This window comes from Sus scrofa, chromosome 15 (assembly GCF_054392235.1).
Source record: "Sus scrofa isolate SSC_HxYL_T2T_F1_AM1 chromosome 15, Sscrofa_HxYL_maternal_Yorkshire_Landrace_v2.0, whole genome shotgun sequence".
NCBI lineage: Eukaryota > Metazoa > Chordata > Mammalia > Artiodactyla > Suidae > Sus > Sus scrofa.
In genome coordinates this window covers 40,492,332-40,511,514 of record NC_139397.1, presented here as the reverse complement: position 1 = coordinate 40,511,514, position 19,183 = coordinate 40,492,332, and positions in this window count along the sequence as shown.

Genomic DNA, 19,183 nt, shown 5'->3' with positions numbered 1-19,183 from the left:
GCTTTGGCAATTCTGGGTTTTTTTGTGGTTCCATATGAATTTTTGGATTGTTTGTTCTAGTTCTGTGAAAAATGTCATGGGTAATTTGATAGGGATTGCATTGAATCTGTAGATGGCTTTCAGTGGTATGGTCATTTTTACAATATTAATTTCTCCAATCCAGGAACATGGAATATCTTAAATTTCTTTTTTCTACATTTCATGATATTCAGTATACTGATTCTGTATATGTATTTTCAAGTATACGTCTATATATTTAATTTTATTTGGAGGAAATGTATGTGTTATTGGGTTTTTATTTTGTTTTCTATATATACATTTACATTGCTAGTAAATAAAAATTCAATTGATTTATGCTCTTTGCTGGATCTGTCATACTCACTTTTTGATTTTGATGGGAATTCTTGACCTTCTTAGCATAGGTTTGAGCCCAAATGGACTACCTCTCCATTTGGTTGGGGCTTAGGACACACTGGGCCTGCATCTTCTATTAAATGCATCATAGCATAACCTTTCATAGCATTGGTCTTCCATCCTGGTGTCCCAGGTTAATTAGCTTTCCTCCTCTGCCTTCCAGGTGCTCTGTTTCTTCCTGAATTGCTTCCAGGATTTATTGTTGTGTTTAGCTGGGAGAGGCAAGGGGAGATGAATCTATTTCATCTTGTCCAGACTAAAATTCAGTATGGTGAATTTAAATACATTGCCTAAAGTGTGTTATATCTATGCAGACTATCAAAGAATAGATAGAGAAATTTTTGATATGCTATACAGAATATCAAAAAAGTATCTTGTTTATGTGTAGGAATAATGAAACTCAAATTCTTCTTCAATACATCCAAATTTATCTTTCATCCTTCTTACATATCAAATGTTGACTTATTTGTATCTGTATTTTATATTGCATCTACATTTTATGCAAGGCCTTTTGTTTAGGTCCTATATTAATTTAGTTCTCTATGCTTCTTCTCTAGTGGGTGTAAAGAAGCAACAGCTTCCTAAGTAGTGCTATCAATGCAAGTCTGCTTTTCTTTGATGCTTTAATGCCCTTTTGAGAAAATAACACTGAGAGAATAAAACCCCATTTCTCATCCTTGTGTCCCAGCCAAAAATGTCTGCTTCTGTCCCTTGTACCTTCAAGCTTAGGTTAGCTGTTATCGTCCCCAAGAAAATTCATTAGGAAAAGTAAATGTGCTCAGGATCAAGAATCCTTTCCTGCTACTGGCACAAGTCCTTTCCTGCTATTGGGCCATGCGTTGATCTCTCTTTCACTTTTCTGCCATCTCAGTCACTTCAGTGGGGGTGGGAGTGAGTCTTTCATCTTTCATTTTCACCAGCTGTTTTTTTTTTTTGTTTTTGTTTTTTTTTACTATATTTCCTTGTCACTAAGTGCCATTGTCTTTGGAAGAGTTCCCCTTTGCTACCTGGTTGCACTAACCCACGGCTGAGTAGCTGCTTTTAGGGGTTAACCAAAGAATATACTAGGTGGAGTTTGTAGAATTTCAAAAATTGCCTCCAGGCCACAGCTGTCATCTTTGCTCATCCTGAACATAATTGAAACTCCTCTGCTATTTCCTCAAAACTAAGTGTTTCATTTCCACTTTCAAAGCCATACATAAAAATCAACATTCCCCAGGTTGGTTAGAGAAGATAACAACAAGGCTATGTGAATTTTATGATAGCAACATAGGCACTTGCAGCTGGAAAATGTGAGGAATTTGGAGCCTTAAGTTTGGGAACTTAGCTTTCTTCTAATCCTTGCCTCTAAATTACCTTTAAAACAAAATCATTTCCTCTAACACTCCCCACTTTGTTTGGTGGCAAGGTCATATTCTCTAATATTGACTTCTTGAGAATTTACAATATTATTGGGGCCTTCTGCCCTCCATTGTGATGTTAGTGTTTATTCAGTTATGTTTCACTCCTTGCACCTGGTATTGTGGGTAGAGTTTTATGTCTCTTCTTATAATCAAGTTACCTAGCCTAGCAATCTGATGACGCCCTTGCACATAGAGAGAAACCCTAGGAGACAGAATCTCATGCTGCTTTTGTTAGACAACTAGCATTTGAAATTCTATCTTGAAAGTAAGATGTTGAAGTCCCTGCTGTTCTTTCTGTGCCCTGACCCCAAACTTCCTCCCACAAACACATTTTGTTTATTATGTCTTCCTTCTGATAATGTGCTAGCGGCACAATTCTCTAATGGTAAGTCTTTTACAAAATCTTGAAAAAGAAGTCCTTTCCAATAGACAATAGGATGGCTGCATTTAGAGATGAGCGACAGCTGATGTTTACTAATGGTGTGATGAAATTCTCACACCACTGGTCCTGAGGGTTTGGAAATCTCACAAAAATTCTTCCAGATCTTATATGTACTAGACAATAGTCTTAGCATGACAAAAATGCACCTTTTAGGTTATTTCATCTATTATCTCAATTTCAGAGAAACCATTGAGAACTCTAGTAATGTATCATCTAGAGAAATATACACTAGAAGCTCATATCAGGGCACACCTAAGTAAATTGGTTTTCTACTCTTTTTTCAACTAGGTGAAACTGGTTTTTGAACTCAGGGAGGTCAAGAGGTATATACGTGTGTGTGTGTGTGTGTGTGTGCGCGTGCACACGCATGCACCTGAAATTTAGATTAATATAAGCATACAAAGAAAGAACAAGTCTTCACAACACTCATTTTTTCACAAACATGTTTTTTATAGAATTTTAATACTTGTAGGGCTATAGATTATCTAGTTTGAACTTCTCATTTTGTAAACACAGTAGCTGAGACCCAGATTGGGTGAATAGTATGATATGCCCTGCTCTGCTCTGCTATAACACTATTCCTAAAGTCACACAGTCTATTCAAACCTGTACTCATTAATAACTTACTGAATACTTAGTACCCTTCCCTTCTACCTGGCCTTCAGTTTTTCACCCTCAAAGCTGCTGTTATGGGTTTGGATGATGTTTCTGAAAATATAAAAGTGTATATATAAAGTGTAAAAGCCTTCTGGTGCCCACCTCTACCTATAATTCCAAGTTCTTCAGCTCAGAACACGAGGCTGTCTAAGGCCTCCTGTCTGTGAAGCATCTTCAGCTGCACCTCACATTTGGCACCAGTTCTACATCCTTACGTTGCATCTTAGACCATGATTGAGCCTCCCTTTGCCCTTTTCACCAGTTCACCTTTGCTCTTATCTGCCCTGTGCCTTGTAATATGCTCAGCAACATCCCCCTTGACTCACTAGATGCCATTGACAACCCTGCAAACCCCCATGTGACAATCAACAAAGTCTCCAGAGACAGCAGCTGTCTCCTGGGGGCAAGCGGCCCTCTCTGATTTGAAACACCACTTGGAGACAGCAAACCATGAAGGGGAACAATTTAAATTCTTAGAAACCCAGGAAAGCTGTAATCCCCACATTCTATTACTCAATCTGCTCCTGCAAGACACCTCTGACTGTCTTGCCCCATTTGGAAAAACAACTCCTAATTCAAGGTTTCACATCCACAATGACAGCCTCCTTCATGGCTGGCCTGCCTCTTTAGTCACTTCCTCAGAAGGATTCCCCTTTCAGGAGGCACCAGGTTAATTTGTGTGAATTTATACACAGAATCCTTGACACTAGGTTGTGCTTATTAGTAAAGGTGAGAATCTCACGTCTCAACTGTGAACCAGTTGAGGGCAGAGACCATTTAGATTCATCTTTAATGCCATATCTGGTGTTTCCCATAGATTTAATTTCAAATCATTTTCTCTGATTGGGTGAGTCAGTGAGTGAGAAAGTCAATTGATGAATAAACAAATCAGTGAGTGGATAGACGTTCCACAGAGCTAACCCGATTTTTAGAAACTCGGCTGGTGTTAAACTTTTCTTACCAAATTGCCAACTAAAGCAGAACCTAGTAGGTTATGTAAAAATCAATCATGGAAGGGCCTCACAAATCTAACTGCGAAAAAAAAAAAAAAAAGATTCTGTCAACCTTTGAAGGTATAGTGACAATGTTTTCTGCTCCAACTCAGTATGACACATTTTCTATATTCTCACTTAATTAATGGCAAAAAAAATTTTGTGAAAGTTATAATGTAAGCCACCCAAGCAATGGGTTTTCCAGAAGGATTTTGTTGGAAAAGCGTACATTTCAAACTCTATGCCACTTAAGCATGTTTTTACATATGCAAAAGATAATGAGAGGCTCAGTATGCAAAGCAATCAGATCACTCATTGTAAGTTTTCCTTATTTGATTAACCCAACTCAAGTCCCATCCCAATAAGTTTGGGGCAATTTTCAATATGTTAAGAAATATTTATTTTTTACTGATTGTACTCTAAATATATTCAGATATTTATGGGGTGTGGGGTTGCAAACCTTTATCTTTTTCTTCTCTCTGCTCACATATGTTTATTGTTTCATTTAGGTGTTGGTCTGAATAAACCACGTGTCAACCATAAAGACTAAAGACAATTAAATATAGAAGTACACTTTGGTTAAGTGGACATCGTTTAGCAAATCACTATTTATATTCAAGAAAAAAAATTAAAATTTCCTATGGAATTATGGAATAAGAATTTTTTTAAATAAATACATAAGACAAGTAGAAATACTGTACTATTCCCCAGGCTTTATATACATTTGACCTTCTTATCTATTATCATTATTTTTATAGGCAGGGAGGGATGGATATTTTGTGCTTGGATATAAGTGTATGGCGATAGAACCACACATGTATTTATTTATACATAAAACTGAAGGACGTAAAATGTTGTCATTGAAATACACTGGAATGGGAAAAAGAAAATAAAGAAAAAAAATTTCCTAGTCACTCTCCTTCAGAGACACACAGACATATAGCTGCCCTGGTCAACTTTAGTGCTAAGAAAAGAAAAGGACCCATTAAATTTTAATTAACTGTTTTTTGCACAGATCTAGTCTTCATCACTGGTAGAATTAACACACTCTGCCTGGAATGATGAGAAAAGCCCACCATATGTTTTTTCTCCTAGGCCTAAGACCCAAATGAAGAAAGCTGTTTCAAATAAAGTCATTTTAAGTGGGTGTAAGGTATTTTAGAGCTGCTGATATTTCAATTAGAGATTTCAATTAGAGATTTCAATTTAGCGTATTTTAGTGAAAACTTTGGTGTCTGAGGGCACTTGTGACAGATGACTCAGATGGACCCTCCCACGGCCGACAGAGAAACTGGCCCAGAGAGTGGAGGGATCCTTGCAATCTCAGCATTCTAATCAAAGCATTTGGAAGAGAGAAATAGAAAGAAGGGGAGTTCCTGTTGTGACTCAGTGGATAAAGAATGCAAAATTGACTCTATGAGGATGCCAGTTCAGTCCCAGGCCTTACTCAGTGGGTTAAGGATCTGGCATTGCCGCAAGCTACAGGTCACAGATGAGGCTCAGATCTGGCATTTGTGTGGATGTGGTGTAGTCCAGCAGCTGCAGTTCCAATTTAGCCTGGGAACGTCCATATGCTGCAGGTGTGGTAGCACAAAAAGAAAAAAAAAAAGAAAGAAAGAAATGCAAAGAAGGAAAAAAGGGAAGATCAGGTAGGAAATGAGACAAAATGGAAAAAAAATAGAGAGTAAAAGGCTATGTACTAGAAATATCTTTCCATATGCTGAAAAGCTATGATAAAAATTTTAAAATGTATTGTATTGAAATATAGTTGATTTACAATGCTGTGTTAATTTCTGCTCTACAGCAAAGTGACTCAGGTAGACATATATAGTCTTTTTAATATTCTTTTGTATTAGGACTTATTACCAGATATTGAATATAGTTCCTTGCACTATACAATAAGACCTTGTTGTCTATCCATTGTATATTAAATAGTTGCATCTGCTAATCCTATTTTGGGTATTTTCAAGCACGCATCTACAGACACTCAATTTAGAATTGCAAAGCCTTATTCTGCAGGTTTGTGATGTCCACAGGGAATATAGTTAAGTAAAGAGGTTTCCATCTAGTTTATCTTCAAGAAAATATTGATAGTTCGAGTCATATTTATTTAATCTCTTTTGGCACCCTTAGGGAAACAATGAAGAGATTTCAATTTAGCCTACTATAGTGAAAACTTTGGTGTTTGAGAGCACTTATCAGTATATCTGGTAACAAAACTCCAAGAATGTAAAGGCCTCTGGGTGACATGAATCACAGGAAAAAAACCAAAAAAATGGAAAACAAACAAAAAATACTACAATATTCCACTAACAGTTTTATTCTATTGAAACAGTGAGTTGTTTGCCTGAAAAATCCTACTTAAAACTCACTACTTCAGGATTATTACAGTGCATTAACCTTTGTTTCCCTCTAATTGCCCAAGTCGTGTGGAAAAAAGCAGAGTGGAGTTTGAGGATTATGTTCCTCTACAAACGGGCTTCGCTTGAATGGGATTCAAATCAAAAGCCCCACAGCCTTATTCTACAGTAGCTCTGTGAAGCTGGCCTCTGTGTCTACTGAAAAGATGTCCTTAAGGGCATCCTTCCTGAAACTGGAGCATTCCTCTCTCTCAGCAACCTTGGAAGAAATAGCCTGCTTTTCCACTGAGGACAGTTATTCGTCCCCTAAAGAGTTAATTTCTATTTAATTTTATGATCCCACTGGGATGTGTAACTTCCCTGCTTTTTCAACTGGAATGATTGGAATCAAAACTGTGAACCACATATAGAAAGAGTATGGGTGTATATTTTTAAACCCATTTTTAATATTGTTCATCCTTTTATTCTTATCAGTTGCATTATTTTAGCTCATTGAGTATCTTGTATTTTACATGGCCTGTAACCCTTATAAAATATACCTATACACTTATAGAGCCTTATGTGCCAAGCTTTTGTAAGATTTTGCTTCTGTTTTCTCATCTAACCTTCATGACAAGCCCTTTGGGAAGGTAAATATTAAACTAACTTCCATGGTCCTGAGGACAAGAGAATTAAGGAATCTGCTGAAGAGCCCACAGCTAGATGAAAGAAGAGATGGGGTGTAGTTTCAGTCGCTCTAACTCCAAAGCTCATGCTCTGAGCCACTACTGTGTGCTGCCCTATGGTGTGCTTTACACTGTGGGGTCTGCCCCTTTATGTCTTTTTTTTTGGGGGGGGGTGCTGCACCCATGGCATATGGAGGTTCCTGGGTTAGGGGTTGAATAGAAGCTACAACTGCTGGCCAACTCCATAGCCACAGCAAGGCCAGATACAAGCCACATCTGCAATCTGTACCATAGCTCATGGCAAGGCCAGATCCTTAACCCACTGAGCGAGGCCAGGGATGGAAATTGCCTCCTCATAGATGCTAGTCAGATTCATTTCCACTGCATGGGATCTCTGCATCAGCTTTTTTAAATCAGTTCTGAAATGAGAAGTAATTCAGATGAACCAATGCCTAGACTGAGTCTCCACGTCAGTGCATGTAAAGACCAGGTTGTCTATTGTCTATTCTTCTCTAGTTATGTTTCAATGCTCATTAGTCAAAGACATGATTTTGGCATTCTTCCTCACATTTCAGATAGAAGGTGGTTGCAAAGGAAAACAAAATTTTAATTAAAATTACCCATCTTATTTTTAAATAAGTTGATCTCTCATTTGCTTTTGGCTCTTCCACAGAGGAGGTACTTAACATTAATTCCTGAGTTGGTGTTGCTATCTATACTCAAGATTTTTCATCTTGATGTGTAAAGATTTCCAGACTAGTGCACACTTATTTTGGGTGTGCGTCCACATAGCTATTGAGTGACTGATTTGGCACACTGGCCTTGATCCTCTACACCTCAAAGTAATTAGTTTGGTCTATAATGGTATTTGCAAAATAATTTAAATATTTACATTCTAATATCCTCAGTTAATATGAGCATCTGGCAATTTAAAAGGGGGGATTTCTGTTTCCTAAAAACTCCAACTAGAAAGGGAAAATATGGCTGCTTTTCTGAGCTGTGTTTTAACCCACATCTTTACCAACCACATTTGACTATAATTTGGATAATTTATGATTTTCAATTTCCTTCCTCACAAAAGACGAATTATGGTCACTGAATTCCAAGCACTCTGCTAATTATTGGCAATATGGGAGTGAAAATAGATATTTTTACCCAAAGAAGGACCTAGCTTTCTGGGGAACAGAGCAGCTATTTCTGGTAAAAAGGGAGCAAGATTTATAGGTGCCTGGAAGTTTTTCAGTTTCTATAGACTAGGCATGTGAAAATCTTGTGTATATATATATATAATATACGTATATATATAATTTATATATATAAGTGAATAATTCAAATATGAATATAAGCAATAAAACACATATTATCTAGATGAAAAGATTACTGGCCCAGAGGGCTCAATAACTTCTCTCAAATCTGTTCAGAGGCCTTGCAAGTTCCTCTCTACAGACAGATCAATCACTTTTTCCTCCAGGTTGGAAAGTTGGCCATCTTTCCTGTGGTCTGCATCACAAATTTTAGCTAGTGGGTTTCTTTCCTAAATGATTCTCACTGAGATATTGACGTTTGGCTCTAACTCAAGAACTTAATGTGTTTATTTGCAAGTTGTTTCACTGTAAAGTTAAAGCAAGGTTTGAATAGTGGGAAAAAAAAACAGCCCATCAACAGTTTGCATCACATTTATGGTGAGAAACAATTGCATTGATTTTTTTCTGATTGATGTTTTTGTTCTTTTATATAATTATGGTCTTTATTCATTCATTTATTTGAATGAGCCAGATGTTTTGGTGTATTGCATACATAGTCTTGATTACTTGCTTAAAAGAAAAGCAAAACTTAAGTGGAGAAAAAATGTCCAGTGGAGATGGTCAGAAGTAAGACGATGAATATTATTTAATATGAAAAATTTAATATATATTCTATAAAATACTATATTGAGGAGTCTGTTCAACTTGATTTGTTAATTTCTTCAACAAACACCTATTTTTTTTAACCGTGTGTCAAAACCTGTACTGTTGAAATAAAGGTCTCCCTCCCAAAAATGTCAATTTAGATCTCTAAACCCAGGGGGTAAAATGTTTAAAGCATTAAGAAATAAAAATTTTCTCAAAGAATCAAAAATTAGGAGATTTATTGCCAGCAAACCTAAAGGAAAAGCTAAAGAACATTCTTCAGGAATAAAGAATATGACATTAGGTTGAAACTTCAGTAGAAATCAGGAAATGAATGGTGCTAGAAATGCAATAATGGAAGTTTTAATTAAATTCACTTTTTCTTACATTTGATTGAAACACAACTGGCTATATAAAGCAAAAGAGTACATAAGTACTATGTGTTTGTAGCATGTGTAATATCAAAAGGGGTCACAGTAATAGCACAAATGATGAAAGAGTGAGGTAGTATTATACTGCTGTAAAATTGTTTCCACTCCAGGTGAAGTGGCATAATATTATGTGAAGGTAGACCTAGATTATTTTAAATGCATATCCTAGGACAACACATAAAAAGGAATGTTTGAGACATAATTGGTGGGTAAATAGAAAAGAAAACAAGCTCTTCTGGAAAATGCTCAATTAAAAGCAGGTATGAGAGGAAATAAGATACTGATATTGAATAGATAGAGGAAATAGAAAATAGCTAGCAAGTTGGAAGAATAGCATTCTATATCAATAATCACATAAAATATGAATAGTGTAGATTCATCAATTTAAAGACAGGTAATGATAGATTGCAGAAAAAGATAAAAATCAATTCTAATGATGCAAACACTAGCCAGAAGAAAGTTTAAGTAGCTACATTAATATCAGATAGAGTAGATGTCGGAATAAGGAATCTTATTTGGGATAAAGAAGGGCATTATACATAATGATTACAGTAGTCAGTTCTCAAAACCCCAACTTCTTGATTGTACATGCACATGTAAACACACTGTATTGGGTTTGTGGGTGGCCAGTGACAGTTAACAAAAAGTGAGATCTCTTTTTGTGGTTATGAAAATGTTCAAAACCTGATTGATGTGATGGTTTCACAACTCTGTTAAAATACATACATTTGTACACTTTCAATGGGGAAATTATATGGTATATGTGTTATATCTTAATTGACCTATTATTTTTTTAAGAAAATAATCCTCAACTTTCAGCTTACATCCAAAACAAGAATTAATTCAAAGTGGTTAATGATCTAAAAGTAAACTCCCAAACTATACAGCTTTTCTAGAAGAAAACATGGGAGAAAAAACTCAGTTACACAACAGTTGTTAGACACAGTCTAACAGTTGTTAGACACAATACCAAAAGTATAATTGTAAAAGGAAAACCTTTAAAAAAATTATAGCCCCACCTACAGCATATGGAAGTTCCCAGGCCAGGGAATGAACACACACCTTTGCCGCAACCGGAGCCACTTCAGTCAGAGTCAGAATCCACTGTGTCAGAGTGGGAACTCCTTGCAAAAGAAAAACTTGATTAATTGACATTTATCTCAATTAAAAATCTTTGCCTAGGAAACATTTATTCATTGCTTGTGAAAATGTGAAATAGTACAGCCATATCTGAAAAAAAGTTGCCTATTTTTTAAATAGTTAAATATGTTCCATATGACCCAGAAAATCCTCTCCTAGAGTCCTACTGAAGAAAAATGAAATATTTTGTTCACATAAAACTATTTATGAATGTTTTTGGCAGTTTTATTAATAATGCTAAAAGCTGGAAACAGTCCAGATATCTTTCAAGCCATCAATTCAAAAAACAATCTGTAAATTAAAATCATTAAAATATCCATACATTAGTAGTTCCCATCATGGTGCAGTGGAAAAGAATCCAACTAGGAACCATGAGGTTTGCGGGTTTAATCCCTGGCCTCACCCAGTGGGTTAAGGATCCGGCATTGCAGTGAGCTGTGGTGTAGGTCACAGACACAGCTTGGATCTGACATTGTTGTGGCTGTGGTGTAACATGGTGGCTACAGCTCCTATTAGACCCCTAGCCTGAGTACCTCCATATGCCATGGGTGTGGCCCTGTAAAGGACAAAAAGACAAAAACAAAAATGAAAACAAACAAACAAACAAAAATACATTAAAATTCTTCTTGTGTGAAAAGGAGCAAAGGAACTACAATTGATGCAGTAACTCATTGGCTCTTAATTTTTTTTTTTTTTGAAATGAAAGAACACAAACTCAAAAAGACACGTATTGTATGACTCTATACAATAAAGCAAAACTAGAGGGGGGCAAGTAACTTGGTGGTTGCTTGGGTAGAGTGGGTAGGGATTATCTTCAAAGGACAGGTTGGAGGAATGACTATGGAGATGGAAAATCTCAGTATGTGTAGTTTTCTATGGCACCTCCATACCATTTTCCATAGTAGTTGTACCAATTTTCATTCCCACCAACAGTGCAGGAGGGTTCCCTTTTCTCCACACACTCTCCAGCATTTGTTATTTGTCTATCATATGGCCCAGCAATCCCACTCTTGGGCAGATATCAGACAAAACTTTCCTTGAAGAAGACATGCACCCACATGTTCATTGCAGCACTACACGCAATAGCCAAGACAAGGAAACAACCCAAATATCCATCCACAGATGATTGGATTAAGAAGATATGATATATATCCACAATGAAATACTACTCAGCCATAAAAAAGAACAAAATAAATTTAATTTGCAGCAACATGGTTGAAAGTAGAGTCTCATACTAAATGAAGTCAGAAAGAGAAAAACAAACACCATATGATTTCACTTATATCTGGAATCAAATATATGGCACAAATGAAACTTACCATAGAAAAGAAAATCATGGACATGGAGGACAGACTTGTGGTTGCCAAGAGGAAGGGGAAGGGAGTGGGAGGGACTGGGAATTTGGGGCTAGTAGATGTAAATTATTGCCTTTGGAATGGATAAGCAATGGAATCCTGCTGCATATTACTGGGAACTATGTCTGGTCACTTGTGATGGAGCATGATAATGTGAGAAATAGGTATACATGTATGTGTGACTGGGTCACCTCACGGTGCAGTAGAAAGTTGACAGAACACTGTAAATCGGTTATAATGGAAAAAATACAAATCATTATTAAAAAAAGAAAATTTCAGTATGGAATGATGTTATGGATACAGAATTCTAGCCATATGACTAAAACCTCATAAAACTGTACAAAACAAAATTTGAATTTTTTTTTTTTTAGTTAACCAAGATATAAAGGTAATGGCCTCTTCAAAAAAGTCAAGGTTATGAAAGTCAAGAGAATATTTATAAATTTCACAGATTTGAGAGATTAATGATCCATGACAACTAAATTCAGTGGGGGATCTTGGACAGCATTCTGGAACAGAAAGAGTACAATAGTTGAAAAACTGGTGAGGTTAATAAAATGTATAGTATAGTTAACAGTATTATATCAAAGTTAATTTCTTAGCTTAGATAAATTCCCCATGATTATGGCAGGTATTTACATAAAGGGAAACTGGATAAGAGTTAATTAGGAATTGCAAATCTCTGAGTCTAAAACTATATTAAAACAAAATAAAAACAGAAAAACATTTTTAAAAATTGCCCCAAGGCCAGAGGATTCTGTTTTCCTCAAATATATTCCTCCTATATTAATACACATTTTAAAATCATGTTGTATGTTGCTGTAGGCTGATTAGGTCTCTTCCATGCCAGTGTTCCCCCCACCACCACACACAGGCAGATACACACAGGCACACACAAACACACTATCCATGTTCAAATCCCTGGAACTATGACTCTGTTATTTTATACAGGATAGATGATTTTACAGAGTTAGAATCTTGAGATGAGATGGGAATGTTATGCTGGATTTTTCACACAAGCTCAAATGTGTAATCACCAGGGTCCTTATAAATTGGAGGCAGTAGGGTCAGTGTGAGAGATGGAAAAGACCATGTGACATTGGAAGCAAAAATTTGATGTTGTTCTGCTGGCTTTGGAGATGGAGGAAGGGACCACCAGCCAAGAAATATGCATAACACAGCTCTAGAAACTAAAAAAGAAAGGAAATAGATTCTCCCTTAGAACTTTGAGAGTGAGTGGGCCCTGCTGACACCATGATTTTGTCCCAGCGAAACTTATTTTGAACTTCTTACTTCCAGAATTCTAAGAAAAAATATCAGTGTTTCTTTGAGCCACTAAGTTGGTTGACAATATTTTACTGCAGCAATAGGAAAGTAATACATAGGCATACTTATTAGTCACCATGTATCTGTTTAGAAATGAAGTGGAATACAAATGCATACATTTAATTATATTGTAAAAAATAACAAAAATGTATTCAATTCCAACTATAATGCCACATGGACATCACGTGAGTTGTTTTAGCCTGTGATTGGAAACTTTTGAATGAAGGGGTCCTAGACCATCTCCTAGTGGACCTATTTTCAAGTTTAGTTTGGAAGTCAAACACCCCCAATGACCACTATATTCTAGGCGCATTCTTGCTGATGTCTCATTTTATAGTAACAGCATCATGGTTTTATGCTTCATTTTAGAAATGAAACTATTGAAAGTGAGATACCTAGTAAAAAAATATGGCTGAATTAATAAAAACATTAGGTGCAATTGCTTATATATCCATGATCTTGCCTGATTCCATTAATGCACTGCAGGGGTGATAGGTTTGAGGCAGAAGATAGATGGGCTTCAGGATAGACATTTACAACTAGCCTCTTATTTACACTTCCTGAGGCAGGAGCTAGGTGGTTCCAGGATAGATTTTACAACCAGCAATCTATACTTCAAGATAGAAATAACAACAGACACAAGGTAAATAACCGGTACTTGTCTTCTGTGAACTTGTTAAATAATGGTAATGATGGGATCAGAGAGAGGGCAAGCCATGCTTGGCTAAAAGACCACGAGGTCACATACTTCTCATCCTCAGGGTCAGGGAGACCCCCAATTACACAGTTGAAGAGAGACCGCTCTGGGTCAGAAAGAGAGGGGATACCAGGCCATAATAAGTCTAAATAAAAGGCTTTGCTTTGGAATACGCTTTGGCCAAAAATGAGCATGCAGATTGGGTCTGGTCAGGTGGGAGAGATAAAAGCAATATTTTTGCTATTGTCATTATTTAGAACTTTGTTTAAAATATATCATCTATTCCTGTTTTGAAATTAGCAGTAGGAAATACAATAAAAAATTTCCCAGTGATTGTAAAGACTGATCCAGCATTTCCTGAGTCAAGAAATGAATCATTAATTCTTTGCTGACTTATACATTTCTAAAATATCAGACACTCCAGAGTCCAACCTAACCCACTTTCAGCAGTTAGATCATTCAGAGAGAACAACATTTTAAATTATAAAAATTTACTTACTTTCATGAAGTCAATTTTCTGATTTGAAAGTTATACAGTAATTTACACTAAACTAACCAGGAGCCACTAAGTACCGCTCACAGGAAGATTCCTTCAGTCCCAATGCATGACTGATGTGTATTACTAGAAAACTGTTCATATAAACAGCTTTTAGTAGTTGAAGAAGAAAGCGCTAAGCTGAATTATTTATGTTGTTCTTTATAGTCTTTTAAGATAATGACTTCCTTTGTCAACGCTTATTTTTTAAAGCACTTTGGAAATAAAAAACTCCACATTCTGATGTCTCTATTTCTAGCTTAGTGGACTATGAATTTAAAAAGTCTTGTTCTACATGTAACACCCTTTCACATGCAATCACAGAGGACATTTACCAGAGCCATGGTTCAGTGACATAAATTATAACAATGTTTTTTTACGTTAAATACTAGTATGCCTAGAAAATTCAAGTTCATGAAAATCTGTCTGCCTCACAGTTTTGTTGTGGGGACATATATTCCCACTCTGCAGATGAGGACACTGAGACTCATTTGTTTTCTAAAATGCTATAGTCCCTAACTGATAGAGCCTGTCTGTGGATGCAGCCCAATGCCTTTCTCACTATAATTGTTATTTTCAGTTAAAACTACTGAAAATGATGTAATTGAAATGATGTAATTGATTCATCTCTATGGTTTCAGTTTTCAAGTTGCTAAAAGGTGAGGTAGAACACAATTCCTCTGCCTCCAGGCCTGCTGCACGGACCCCTCATCTTTATATGGATATTGAGTGTGACTATTTTCTACTGAGCATCTTTAGTGTGGCTGGCCAGCAATTAGAAACACAATGATGGCTAGCTTAGGCATACATCTTCAGTAAAGAGATATTTCTAAATATATCACTAACAGGAAAAGATTCAAAGTCCAGCCAGTAATTTCTCATTAATAAAGAGAAAGTCAGTGCATCTGATATATTGGGAAATCTTTTCTTAACAGGACAGAAAAGTGTTTGTGTCTGGAGTTTTATTTTCCACTGAATTACCTATTAGGTATATTATTCTTGATCGTAAGAACTGAAGGTTCTTTTTTGATTGATTTTGAATGATTAAAAAAAGCAGAGTACCAGTGGTAATGGCACAATAAAATTGACAAGGTGAAAATAAAATTTCAGAAACATAAAAAATTAAAGGTCTCATAGCAAGAACCCAACATATAGCACATAGTGTCTAATTATGGAAGATTTACTGACCGAAGTAGAAAGCTAAAAACTTCCTCTGACAAAAAGGGAGAATAAGCAATTTTCATTCCATCGAGAGTATGCCTTGATAAAATGTTTGTATTATTGATATATTGTTATTGGTGCTTCAGTTGCATTTATCACAGAAAGAGAATCTGCTTTGATGTTAGGGAAACACAAATCCAGGTTTTTCTTCATTCTTTACTCTCATTTTTGATTGTGGTGAATTCACCTCTTTACCCCTCAATTTTCTTATCCCTAAAGTGAAGAAGATATTTCTGTGTTGTAGAGTAAGAAAAAGACTTAGAACAGTAGCTAATATAGCATAAGCTATGGGTTAATATTAATCCCATTCCCATGGGAAATAATTCTAAAATTAAGGCAAAATGGTTTGGGATGAATTTGCAGCAACATGGATGGACCTAGAGATTATCATAGTAAGGGAAGTAAGTCAGAGAAAAACAAATGTCATATTATATCACTTAGATGTGGAACCAAAAAAAAAAAAAGACAAAGAATTTATTTACAAAACTGTAACAGACTCACAGATTTTGAAGACTAATTTATGCTTTCTGAAAGGTAAGGGGGGGTGGAGGTATGGATTAAGGTTTTGGGGTTGATGTACACACACTATTGTATATGGAATGCATGGTCAACAGGGACCTGCTATATAACACAGGGAACTCTACTCAATATTCTGTGATAATCTATATGGGAATGAATATGTTTACATGTATAATTGAATCACTTTGCTGTGCAGCAGGAATTAACACACCATTTTAAATCAAATAAACTGTTAACAAAATTTTAAAAATGATATGGCATGATACCAATAAGAGAATCAAAAATACATGGTCATTGCTCTCATTCAGCAGATTTCTAATTTCTCATTATATGATTACATTTGCTGACTGAAAAAAAATGCACAAAATGAGAGTTGTGAGTGAAGTTTTATTTGGGGCAAATGAGGACCATACCCCAAAAGACAGCACCTTAGCTAGCTCTGAGAAACTTCTCCAGGTAGAAGGGAAGGTCAGTGTTACGTGTGATTTTAGCCAAGGGGGTGTTGTATGCAGTCAAGCACACATCTCAATAGAAATCTGCTGCTAGTCATGTGGAGCAGAAGTCTCCACTAATTATTCTATTAATGAGCTAGTGCCTTTCTAGATATGAAGAGATGAAAGAATTGGGCTCACTAAATCTCCTAAAAATATTTATCTGAAGACCTGTGCAGCCAGTTTTCCTAGAGCACACAGCACCTCATTCCTGATCTCCACCCTGGGCTCCCTTCAGGGGTTGTTAAAGGTCAGTGGTTGCAGCGGCTGATGGCTTCATCCTTGTAGAGATAGATGGCAAGTGCCAATTTTTAGCTGGCAAATGTACGTTAGAATTTCTTAATGTATTTTAATTCATTTAAACAATTTTAGCCTAATGGCATCTAAGATGGACAATAATTTTGGAAATATGGTAAAGTCATGTAATAAAAGTGATGAAATATTAACATAATAAAAAGTCACATAATGATTGATAAGAATGAAAATGTACTTGCCAGGTGAACTTTTTTTCACACATTTTATTTTTTTTAATTTTTATTATGATTGATTTACAATGTTCTGTCAATTTCTTCTGTATAACAAAGTGACCCAGTTATACATATATGTATCTATTTTTCACATTATCCTCCATCATGTTCATCACAAGTGATTAGATATATAGTTCCCTGTGCTATTATTTGGCAAGAACGGGCGGGAGGAGGGAGGTGAAATGAGGTTGTTGAGCAAGGTAGCTTGAAGCATTTTAGGAAGAAGAGCAGCTATTCAATTTTTCCTCTCTGAGTCTTGCTGTCTTTATTTGCAAATTGAGAAGATTTTCCTTACAGTGCTTATGAAAGATAATCTGACTCTACATCTTTTCTCTACATCTTTTTTATATGGAAAAGATGCCTTGGTTTTAGGATATAAAAAGCCCAACTAGATATTTCCAGTCTCATCCCTATTGCTTTTTCCCCTCCTCCCATCCTTGGCCTCCACCCCCTCCTTCTACTCACCTTTATTTTTCTTCTTCAGGATTGAGAGAATCTCCCAATTAATTCCTGTTAATCATCTAACAGAGGCATTGATAACCTAGTCTCACTAATAATTTTTTACATTATTTTAATTTTTTTTCCTCTCCTTAATATTGCTCTATCCTATAGGAACAAAAAGATTTTGATCATAGTATTCAACTCTGAATCATCTCTAGTCTGTTTACAGCCATAATAATTTTGCTAGAGCTATTTTGATGGGCACTTTCTCACTGCCATGTCTAGATTGACCCCTGCATCTGTCATTCTAAACTATGAAATCCTTTTAGGATCTGTGAACTTTTTTTTATCACATTTATATTTGTAACACACCTTATTACTTTATTTTTTTCATGGGTCACTTCTTTGGGAAAAGGGTTTGAGGTAGAATAAAAATCACAGATAATAAAGCTGCAAGACAGGACTAGATTTTTTAAAGTCAAAATTCCAAAAGGAGAAAGGAAAATATGTCTGCCACAACATGTTAAGTAACCATGTGCTCCCTGGCAGCTAAGTCATAAAGGGCTATGTGTTGTTACATTGTATTTCCCCATCAAAGAGAAGAAACTTGCAAATTTAAAAAATACTCCTTTTCATTCTAGCAATTTTTTGTTGTTGTTGTTGTATTTTTTAGGGCTGAACCAGCAGCATATGGAAGTTCCTACGTTAGGAGTTGAATTGGACCTGCAGCCATTGACCTATGCCACAGCCACAGCCATAGCTACCAGGGATACAAGCCATGTCTGAAACCTACACTGCAGCCCACTGAAACACCAAATCCTTAACCCACTGAGCGAGGCCAGGGATTGAACCCCTGTCCTCATGAACACTATTCAGATTCATTACCCTTGAGCCACAAAGGGGACTCTGGTATTAAATGGAAATTTCTCATGCTTATATAGGGAGTATTATAGATCACGGTAACATAATAATATCTTGGAGCAAATAATTTTTTGATGATTTTATTTTTAGAAAAGTATGCCATCATATCATAAATAATTCCTTGAAGGCAATGCTACAAATAGCAAAATGTGTTATTCTTCTTGCACAGTTCTTTTTCTTTTTAATTTTTCATACTTATAAAAGATCACCAGAGAATGCATCCATGATTTTAAATGAAATAATACAAAAGATTTGTGTGTCCCAACCTACTTTTCGCTTTCACACCCCAACACAATTTATCCAAGTGAGCTGCTTTGTTTGTGAGTTATGACCACATCTCCAAATGCTGTACTTCTACCATAATTTCTTAATTTGTTATTAACACAGTCAGTGCTGGCTGCCTGTTATGACAGAGGGGCAATCAGCTCTATAATTCACATACACACATACACTTTCATGCTTTTTCTCTCCCTAGAATATAGTTGGTCTCTAATCTGAATAGAATAATTAGCACAATTTTATAGCAACTTAACTAAAAAGTAGTTATCAGTGCTGTATAAAATTGGTATTATACTTTTTTTTTCATAGTGGATAAGCTCATGATTCTCTTGTTTTTCACTCTGAAAGTCCAGAGTCTAAACAGTTTCTGATCCATAGTCAGTGTTCAACAAAGAACTAGTAAATATACACATTTTCTTTCAGACCATCTTGGTTTCTTCAATTAATAATTGCCTCATTTTTCCTTTGCAATTTACCA